The following is an 11,541-nucleotide window of genomic DNA, read 5'->3' on the forward strand; positions in this document are numbered from 1 at the left end:
CTTCACTCCCTATGAGACCTGTGTTGCCGGACCCTTGGATTCATCCCCGGCCACAGGCTCTGAGCCGCCCACGTCCGTGCCTATCAAATCTGATTGGGCACCGATCATGGAGTTCACCTCCGCGAATATCTTTCAGCACTCGCCCTTAGGCGACTTGCTAGATTCATTGAAATCTCTCTCATTGTCAGGAGACCCTCGGCCGAACTATGTCCGGCTTGAGTGGGAAGTGGACGATGAAGAAATTCATTCCCCACCCACCAACCACTTAATAGCCACTGTCGACGACTTAACCGACATGCTTAATTTCGGCTCCGAAGACATCGATTGTATGGACGATGATGCAGGAGAGGAACATGAACCACCGCCCACAGGACGCTGGACGGCCACTTCATCACACGATATATACATGGTGGATACACCCAAAGAAAACAATGAAAAGGAAAAGAGGGATGTAGTGGAGGGTAATCCCCTCGAGAAGCAGCCAAAGCGACGACGTAGGCGCCGCTCCGAATCCCACCTCGGCAAAAACATCGATAACAGCACAGGAAAGAATAATACCCCGGACGACTCCAAAGCAAAAGATGACCACATGGACCCAGCGATAGAGCAGGATGAACCAACGGACGCCGAACATATTACGGAACCGTTGCCCAATCACGAGGACGCCGAGGGCAAAGCTCACCAACCTGTCTCCGGAGAGGAGAACAGTCCGGACGATGATGCACACATCATCCGGGAAAGGCACTTGGAGCAAGAGAACCTCCATAGAAGGCTTATTGCCACCGCGAGGACTTTAAAGAAGCAGAAGCAAAGGCTTAAAGCCATGCAAAATACACTCAACAGTAGATGGAACAAAGTGCTCGACACTGAAGAAAAGCACGGTGGTAGTTGCCACACAAAGAGCTATCCAAAGCGCAAGTTGTTGCCTGAATTCGATGACGAGACTTTAGAGCCTACGCAGCCGAAAAATAAAACGGCCGATCAGCCGGATCGACCACCCTGTGGCCGCGATAGGGCGTCTAACGATGTCGAACATAAGTCGGTGCATGATTTACGTGAGGACTTGCACCAAAAAGCCAGTCTAACCAAATCCATCTACGGATCTAGGAAGCGCGCTCCGGCACAGAATCAAAACAGAACACTACAACCGTCAGAACACCATGGCACATCCAAACACAGGGGTGCCGCACACCCCCTATGCTTCACCGATGAGGTGCTGGATCATGAATTTCCCGAAGGATTCAAACCCGTGAACATAGAGGCATACAATGGAACGACAGACCCTGGGGTCTGGATTAAGGACTTTATCCTTCATATCCACATGGCTCGCGGAGATGATCTCCACGCCTTCAAATACTTACCCCTCAAGTTGAAAGGACCAGCTCGGCACTGGCTGAAGAGCCTCCCCGAAAACTCAATTGGAAGTTGGGAAGAGCTCGAAGATGCTTTTAGGGCTAATTTTCAAGGGACCTATGTTCGACCTCCAGATGCAGACGACCTCAATCATATAATTCAACAGCCCAGAAGCTTTGGAACAGATTCCTCACTAAGAAGAATCAAATTGTTGACTGCCCGGACACCGAAGCCTTAGCGGCTTTCAAACACAGTGTCCGGGACGAATGGCTCGCCAGACACCTCGGCCAGGCGAAACCGAGGACAATGGCAGGCCTAACAAGCCTTATGACCCGCTTTTGCGCGGGCGAAGATAGTTGGTTGGCCCGTAGCGGCACCAGCGACCCAGGCACATCCGAAGTTAGCGATGGCAATGGAAATCCACGACGCAATAAAAGCAAGCGTCGAAACAAGGAAGACAGCCCAGACAACACGACGATAAACGCCGGATTCAGGGGCTCTCGACCCGGTCAACGGAAAAAGCCGTTTAAAGGCAGAAGAGATGGACCGTCCAGCCTAAACAAAATTCTAGACAGATTATGTCAGATTCATGGCACCTCCGACAAATCGGTGAACCACACCAACAGGGACTGCTGGGTCTTTAAGCAGGCCGGCAGGCTAAACGCCGACCACAAGGGGAGGGAGATGCCAAGCGAAGACGAGGATGAGCCTCGTCAGCCGAATACTGGGGGACAGAAAAAATTCCCACCAGAGGTCAAAACAGTGAACATGATTCACGTAACGAAGAGGAGGAGCAAACGCGCACTCCGAGACACATGCGCCATAGAGCCCGTCACCCCCAAGTTCAACCCCTGGTCGTCCTGCCCGATCACCTTTGATCGTAGGGATCACCCAACTAGTATCCGGCACGGAGGATCGGCCGCCTTGGTACTAGACCTAATAATTCACAGATACCATCTCACCAGAGTCCTTATGGATGGCGACAGTAGTCTTAATCTCATATATCAGGACACAGTCCGCAAAAAGGGGATAGACCCGACAAGAATCAGCCAAAGCAATACTACCTTTAAAGGAGTAATACCAGGCTCAGAGGCCCGCTGCACGGGCTCTCTAGTACTAGAGGTTGTATTCGGTTCTCCCGACAACTTCCAAAGTGAAAAGTTAACCATCGACATCACTCCATTCCGAAGCGGCTATCAAGCACTACTCGGAAGAACGGCCTTCGCTCGTTTTAATGCAATACCGCATTATGCTTACCATAAGCTTAAGATGCCCGGTCCACGTGGCATCATCACAGTTAGCGGAAACACAGAACGCTCCTTACATGCGGAAGAACGTGTGGCGGCTTTAGTAGCCGAACACTGAACGCCCTCTCCAACCAGAATAAATGATCGGTCATCAAGACCGCGGACACGGCTAGACGAGTCCGGCGAATCACTAGCTATAACAACTCAGATAAAACTTAAAACTGGGTTGATGGATATACCCCTATAGGTGGTGCTAGGGGCTTCCCACATGTAAAAAGGACTATAGTTCAGCTTGACCTTATTTAGAGTGAATTTTAATGGTTTATTGAGAATAACCAATTTTTCACACGAAAAACTTTCACCTGGGCTTTCCTCTCTTACAGATGGTCATCGTGCTACACACTTCCAGGATACGGCACAACAGAGACACAGGCGCAGACGTGCAGCAGGACCCCGTTCAAAGGTTTCTTTTTAGATTAAGACCCTGTGTAAACCTTTTTACTGTCTCTTGTTGCTTCACACCCTCGGGATACTCAACATAACCAAGAGGGATGCTGGCGTTATTGACATTTCGTCACGTCAGACTAATGCACATACCTGGAAATTCAGGGCTTATTATCAAGGGCGTTACTCAGCCCAGTATACTTTGTAAAGACCGAATACCTTAGGGAGTGTTCGGCGTCACGAGTTTGGCCTTATATGCATTAGCTCCGAATCATGTCTTTGGTTAATAGCTAGGTTTGCCCGGCTCCCGTGTTTTGCTACCTTACGTTCCGCTCTATCCGCTAAGGTGGCACCGAGAGAACTACTACGATTGTGCCCTGGTTCATCTGGATGAGCACCTCAGTAGAGAAAGCCGAAAACTGACTGTCATGATAAAGCGCGAGACTGGTCAACCACTCGAGGACTCAGCGGAATCTTTGCGATTCCTCCGCACTAACGAAGGACCGGTTTCCCGGTCATGTATGTACGCGCACCGTATTCGGATAAGCGCGGAAGTACCAGGGGCTATATAGTAGCCCCACCGTCAAACTCCTATGGCTAAGTGAAAGTGTTAAAGCAATATAGTCCGACTGCCTTGTTCGCGCGCTATCACCTCCTTAATGGACCAAGATGTTGGATCAAGTGTGAATACACGCTTTTCCGAACACCCCCGCATTATATGCATGGGGGCTGAAGCCGACGACTGCAAACTTTCAGGTTATATACATACATAAAACGGCCGCACAGGAGGCGTCATAATACTTTCAGGAAAAAGTATAAACACGGCATTTTATAAGCCAAATAGCATCGTTTTTACAAATTGGGATACATGTCACTCGAACATGATACTCTTCGAGCACTGAGCCTCTATTAGACGAGCGCCTTCTAGGAATTCTTCAAAATAGTGCTCGGACGAGACCTGGCCTACGGCCGGACCCCGGTTTGCAATAGCGGTGGCGTCCATCTCTGCCCAGTATGTCTTAACACGGGCAAGAGCCATCCGCGCACCCTCTATGCACGCTGACCTCTTTACAGCGTCAATATGCAGCACAACGCTAAGGAATCTTTGCACTAACCCAAAATAACTATTCGGCCTTGGTCCTCCCGGCCAAAGATGATCCATGACACACCTCATGGCAAGCCCGGACAACCTATGGAGCTCAGCCCACTCGGCCATTTGCTCATTTAACAGCAGCGAATGCGTCGGAGCACTGAACTGCGACCAGAACAACTTTTACACTTCGTGATCTTTTTGATCTTTGAAGAACTCAGTCGCATCAGCATCACTCATTGCCAGGTCCGAATACGTGTCTGCAGCACTCCATAATTGATCCAGAGGGGCATACTTCAGATCTCCGAACTTCGTCTGTAGCAAAAAGGGCTTCCCAGTCGTGATATCTCCGGCCTGGCGAAGCTCCTCCTTCGCTGCTCTGATTTTAGAGCGGGTCTCCTTGGCTGCTACCATGGCGTCGGTGTCAAAACCGGCGGATCTCGGGTAGTGGTCCCAAACTGTGTGTCTAGGCTGGATGGTAACAGGAGGCAGGGAACACGATGTTTTACCCAGGTTCGGGCCCTCTTGATGGAGGTAAAACCCTACGTCCTGCTTGATTAATATTGATGATATGGGTAGTACAAGAGTAGATCTACCACGAGATCAAGGAGGCTAAACCCTAGAAGCTAGCCTATGGTATGATTGTTGTGTATGGAGTTGATTGCCTACGGACTACAACCCTCCGGTTTATATAGACACCGGATAGGGTTAGGGTTACACAGAGTCGGTTACAAGGGTAGGAGATCTTGAATATCCGCATCGCCAAGCTTGCCTTCCATGCCAAGGAAAGTCCCATCCGGACACGGGACGAAGTCTTCAATCTTGTATCTTCATAGTCCAGGAGTCCGGCTGAAGGTATAGTCCGGCTACCCGAACACCCCCTAATCCAGGACTTCCTCAGTAGCCCCTGAACCAGGCTTCAATGACGACGAGTCTGGCGCGCAAATTATCTTCGACATTGCAAGGCGGGTTCCTCCTCCAAGTCCTTCATAGAAGATGGTAAACACCAAGAGTAGTATCTGGCTCTACAAAATAAGTTTCCACATATTGCCATAGAGAGAATAATATTGACACAAATCAAATCTGCTGACGTATTCCGCAGTGCGTCATCACACTATGACCAAGTCCTTTACTCGAATCGTTTTTACTTTTCCACCTCAGCGTGTTTTGCAAGGCGGTTTCCTTGGCACGTCTTGTCAAAGCAGAGATCGTGTACCCCTTTTACGGGATTCTCATCAATACGGACGTGGGTAACCCAACCGCGCCATTTATCACGGCGCTTGGGAGACAAGTGAGTTTTACTAGGCTGGTGGGGACGCACAACCGCATCCGCCCATATAGGGGGATAATTATCCACCTTTTTACCTACGCCTTCTTCCTCCTTTGCCTATCCATCTCCTGCGCACTCGAGCTCCAGCGCCCAAGCCCGCACTTCCCACCTCAACCTTCTCCAGCAATGTCCGGAGCGGGAGGCAAGTGGATGGTCTCCTCCGTCACGGAGGGCCATGTCAAAAAGCTAAGGAAGGCCGGATACTTGTCCAAAGACATCGCGCATCGGCTTCCCAAGGAGGGGCAGCTTCTCCCCACCCCAAGGCCCCATGAGAGGGTAGTATTCCTTCCCCACTTCCTCTGCGGACTGGGTTTTCCACTCCACCCATTTGTCCGGGGGCTCATGTTTTACTATGGCCTGGATTTCCACGATCTGGCCCCGAACTTCGTCCTCAACATCTCGGCATTTATCATCGTGTGCGAGGCTTTCCTCCGCATCCGCCCCCATTTCGGCCTCTGGCTCAAGACCTTCAACGTCAAGCCCAAGGTGGTGCGCAGCAGCCAGGCGGAGTGCGGAGGCGCCATGGCGGGCAAGATGGCCAACATCCTATGGCTCGAGGGCTCCTTCGTGGAGACCCTGAAGGGGTGGCAATCGTGGTGGTTTTACATCACCGAGCCACGCGATCCGAAATGGATCGCAACCCCCGAGTTCCGATCCGGACCCCCCACGCGGCTTATGTCCTGGAAAGAGACGGGCCTGTCGTGGGGTGACGAAAAAGAGGTGACCAGATTGCAGAAATGCATCCAGTCCCTGGTGAGCAAGCCGATCAAGCTTGTCAATGTAGTCCAGGTTATGCTCGTCCGCTGGATCCTCCCGTGTCAACAACGGGGCTTTAATCTATGGGAGTTCGACTCGGCGCAACACCAAACCCTTAACCGGCTCTTCGACACGACGTATGAAGACGTCTGGAGGGTGCTAACCAAAGGCGCCGAGGCTCCCACATCCGCTTCCGAGGACCGCGGATACAGCTCGCAGCGTCACGCTAGTGAGGTAAGCTATTTTCACCTTTTACAGGATGTTAAGTTTCTTCATAGTTTGACTCTATGCGGGATCTAAACTCCCTCACCTTTGACAGGCTTGGCAGGCGCAATCCGGATCGATTAACTGTCCGACTCCCTTGCCCGAAGACCCAGCCCCTGCTCTCCTAGTGAAGCTACTGGTTCCGGCGCCTTACGTGGTGCCGGAGAAGAAGGCCAAGAAGAAGAAGGCCACGGGGACTCAAAAGAGTGCCCGTAATGTGGTGGTGTCGGACTCGTCATCCGATGAGTCCGAGACGCCCTCCTCCCGTGAGAACGAGGAGGAGGAAAAAGAAAACTCTCCCCCTCCAGCGGGGGGAGGAAAGAGAAGGAAGGCCGCCCCAACGGAGGAGGCCAAAGGGTCCAGGAAGAGGAAGACCCCTCTGCCGAACTACTCCCCTGACGCCGAAGAGGACGAAGAGGAGTGGCCAGATAGGGCCAAGCGTCCGGCGAGATCGTAAGTATTCAGATATCAGAGTAACTCATGATGTTCCTTTGTCGCACAGCTTTCCCTAATGTTGAACATAATTATGCAGCCCGCCCCGGGCCGAACTCAACGAGTCATCGAGCGGCTCCCTGGATTCATCGGACGTGAACTCAGTTCCGCCCGCTGTCTCCCCCCGCACTGCGGACGATGCCGAAGTGGCGTCGCAATGAGCTCCGGGGCAGGAGGAGGTGGTCCTGGAGGAGCCGCAAGGCGACCTCCCGGACCCCAGGAGTAAAGGGGACAAGACCCCCCAGGGCTCCAAGTCCGGCTTTGTGCCGGACACCGCGCCAGAATCTTCAACAGTTCCGGACCGCGGTAGGCGAACTCCTTCCAAGAGGAGCAAGCCTTCTGAGCCGGCGGCCTCCGTCCAACCGGAGGTTCCGGACAATCTGCTCGAGGTGCTTGACGGCGCCTCCATCGATGAGGAGCACCGTACTATTATGAGTACGGTGATCCAGAAGGTTCAGTCCGCCAAGAGCGGACTGAGTGAAGCTTGCGCTAGCCTCCTAATAGGCTTCAAGGTAAGTAAAAATATGTAAAAATATAACCGCATAGACAGTAGCCCCTGATGCTCTGTTTGGCGTTCAGAAAGAAAAGCCGAATAGATGATCTATTAAATTTCGCAGGAGTCTAACAAAAAGAGTCAATATGCGTATGCAGGCTTCGCTGCTATCCACCACCGCACTGACTGCGGAGGTGGGTGTCCTGAAGCAGGACCTGGAGCAGACCGAGCAAGAGCTCGGCCTTGCCAAGCGGCGGCTCGAGGAGAAAGAAGGTAATAAATATCTTACAGAAAAAGTGCCTATAGAGAGGCGTGATTGCAAAAAATAACATGATTGCACTGCTTATTATAGGGGCCACGACTGAGGTGGCGACCCTCAAGCAGGCGCTGTCCGAGGCCGAAAAGAAAACGGCCACGGAGCGCACCGAGCGAGAGAAACTTGGGGTTCAGGTCGGCGAGGTGCAGCAAGAGCTTCAGGCTCTCATGAAAAAACATGAGAGTTTGGAGCTTGAGTCAAAGACCCAAGCGTCTGAGCTCGCGGCGGCCCTTGAGACTGCCAAGTCTGCCAAGGCCGAAGCCAAAAAGGCCCTCCAAGAGTTGGAGGAGGTGAAAAAGATAGCAGCGGGTAAGGCATTCTTTATGCAAAGAAGAAATATAAAAGTAAACTACTTGTTACCCGAATCCGGAGCTCTCCAGGGGCATTCGCAGATCTTCCTCGCAGCGTATCCGACGCCGCCACATTCTACCGAGCTGAAGAGGGCAGCTCGACGGAGAAGGTGTTCTGGTCTCAGTATGCTGAGGCCGGACACCCTGTGCCCTTGAGCGACCAGCTGAAACAGTTGGTCGAGCTCCACAAGGCGGCCAAACAGGCCACGAAGGGCTTCATAGTTCGGCTGTGGCCCGGAAAGGCCCTGCCTGGGAGCTACTTCAGGCTGGTGCGGCGGCTGGTGGAGGCCTATCCAAGGCTCGAGGTCATCAAGCGGTCCGTCTGCATCGAAGGAGCCCGTAGGGCCCTTGCCGGTGCAAAGGTGCACTGGGGTAAGCTGGACGGTGAGGAGCTTGTGAGGGACGGGCCGCCTTCGGGGAAGGAGCATCGCAAGCCCGAGAACTACTATAAGGATGTTCTTGCGGGTGCCCGCCTTGTGGCGGATGAATGTACCAAGGATGTAATTTTTGAATGAACTCACTCGTGTTTATCCTGTGCGCTGAAAACTTGTTCATAGGCGCTAAGCAATGCTTGTTGAATTTAAAATATTATTTTCTATGCGGCCGTTTATCAAAAATTGAGAGATGGCCAGTCGTCGGCTTCTGCCCCCATGCCACTAGTGCTGGGGTGTTCAGGATAAACCTGAGCGCTCTTTTTCCCATAGTTGGGTCCTTCGAGGGAGGCGCTCAGCACAACGAACCAGGCAATCGGACTATAGTGCTTGAACACTCTCACTTAGCCATAGAACTTTATAATTTTAAATTTCGGCGAAGCCCCTAGTTCGGAAGACCGAGTTCGGGGCGCTATCCATGCCTTGGCCGGACAAATCCGGCTCCTCGCTCGAAGCGGCATAAGTCTTTAGGGACTCGAAAAACCTCTCGAACAGCGACCGGTCTCTCGCCTCATAATGACAGTCAGTTTTAGCTTTCTCCACTGAGGTGCTTAACCCAGCTCAACCGGGGCACAATCGCAGTGGTTCTCCTAGTGCTACCTTAGCCGATATAGCGGAACGTAAGGCACCAAAACATAGGAGCCGGGCAAACCCAACTATTGACCCAAATCATGATTCGGAGCCGATGCATATAGTGCTATAAGTTCGGGGTGCCGCACTTGTGAAAGTGTACGGACTTCTCACACCATTATGAGGGGTACTGAAGCCCCTGGCGTGTTTGCCGTACCATGGTGTACGGGTGCAATCATGTCGTTTAATAAACATAAATGTGAAAAGAAGATAATGCAAAAAATAGACAAAAAGCTAAGCATTGTTTATGGAGAGGCTATTTATCAAAGCCGAACGATACAAATAGTGCGGTAAGCAAAAGATATTGGACTATTCAGTATGTCCTGACCAGGGGCAGGCTGCGGAATTGTATTTAAAACAGGTATACCGCTCATAACAGAGACCACCTGGGAGTTCCATAATGCGGCGTAGCTTGTCTGCCTCTCTGGATCTTGCATCGTTTGTGCGGCAGTCGAATTGCCGAATAGGTCGTCCGAAGTATGGAGTCCTGAAAGTAAGAAAAAAATTAAAAAAAGAATCCGGCAGCCCCTAGTATGTTTTAAGCCGTATTTTGGGCGTGCCGTTATTGTGCCCCTTCCCCTGTGCCCATGGTATTTCAAGGGCGTAGTTATGTACGCGAGGTACTTGTTTCGCTATGTCGCGAAAGCTGGGGTTGGGGCCGCATTGCTACGCTTGCTCAGAGTGTGCCAAGCGGTCCTGCTGTGGGTTACTCCGGGCGCGCTTGGCAGTGTCTGGCTTTTTAATGGCCGGACTAGAGAATTGCCTGAGAAGGCTACTTTGTACCTCCGCTACGAGAGCCGCCGTATGCTCCTCCGTACGGAGGGAGCGTTCGGTGTTTCCGTTGACTGTAATTACTCCTCGAGGGCCTGGCATCTTGAGCTTGAGATATGCGTAGTGCGGCACTGCATTGAACTTTGCGAATGCGGTTCGTCCGAGCAGGGCGTGATAGCCACTGTGAAACGGGACTATATCGAAGATTAACTCTTCGCTTCGGAAATTGTCCGGGGATCCGAAGACCACGTCAAGTGTTACTGAGCCTGTACAGTTGGCTTCTACACCTGGTATAACGCCTTTAAAGGTCGTTCTTGTGGGCTTAATCTTTGAGGGATCTATGCCCATTTTCCGCACTGTATCCTGATAAAGCAGGTTCAGGCTACTGCCGCCGTCCATGAGGACTCTTGTGAGATGAAATCCGTCGATGATTGGGTCGAGAACCAATGCAGCAAAGCCGCCATGACGGATGCTAGTGGTATGGTCCCTTCGATCAAAAGTGATCGGGCAGGAGGACCATGGGTTGAACTTTGGGGCGACTGGCTCCATCGCGTATACGTCCCGTAGTGCACGCTTCCGCTCCTGCTTGGGAATGTGGGTTGCGTATATCATGTTCACCGTACTTGTGGGGGAAAGCCCTTCTGTCCATTGTCGTTCGGCGGCTTGGGCTCCTCGTCGTCGTTGTGCAGCCCCTTGTCTCTATTTTCGGCCCTTAACTTGCCTGCCTGCTTGAACACCCAACAATCCCTGTTAGTGCGATTGGCTGGCCTTTCGGGGGTGCCATGTATCTGGCACAAGCGGTCGAGTATTCGGTCCAAACTGGACGGGCCCTGAGTATTCTTTTTGAATGGCCTTTTCCGCTGACCAGATTTGTAGCCTTTGAATCCGGCATTGACTGCCGTGTCTTCATTGCTGTCGCTGTTAATGCGGCGTTTTTGCTTATTCCGACGTGTCCTGCCACTTTTGTCCTTGGTATCCGAATTACCAGGGTTCTTTGATAAGTTGTTACTGCGAGCTAGCCAGCTGTCTTCTCCCGCGCAAAAGCGGGTCATGAGTGTCGTGAGGGCTGCCATGGATTTTGGCTTTTCCTGTCCCAGGTGCCGGGCAAGCCACTCGTCGCGGATGTTATGCTTGAAGGCTGCTAGGGCCTCTGCGTCCGGACAGTCGACTATCTGGTTTTTCTTTGTTAGGAACCGTGTCCAGAATTGTCTGGCCGATTCCTCTGGCTGCTGAATTATGTGGCTTAAGTCACCGACATCCGACGGTCGCACGTAAGTGCCCTGGAAGTTGTCGAGGAATGCGGCTTCCAGGTCCTCCCAAGAACCGATTGAGTTTGCTGGCAAGCTGTTTGAGCGGGAGGTATTTGATGGCGTGTAGATCGTCGCCGCGTGCCATGTGGATGTGAAGGAGATAATCCTCGATCCATACCGCCGGATCTGTTGTGCCATCGTATGATTCGATGTTTACGGGTTTGAAACCCTCTGGGATTTTATGATCCATTACTTCATTCGTGAAGCATAGCGGCTGTGCGGCGCCTCTGTACTGGGCTATATCACGACGCAGCTTGGAAGAGC

The sequence above is a fragment of the Triticum urartu genome, chromosome 2 (assembly GCF_003073215.2).
Source record: "Triticum urartu cultivar G1812 chromosome 2, Tu2.1, whole genome shotgun sequence".
Taxonomy (NCBI): domain Eukaryota; kingdom Viridiplantae; phylum Streptophyta; class Magnoliopsida; order Poales; family Poaceae; genus Triticum; species Triticum urartu.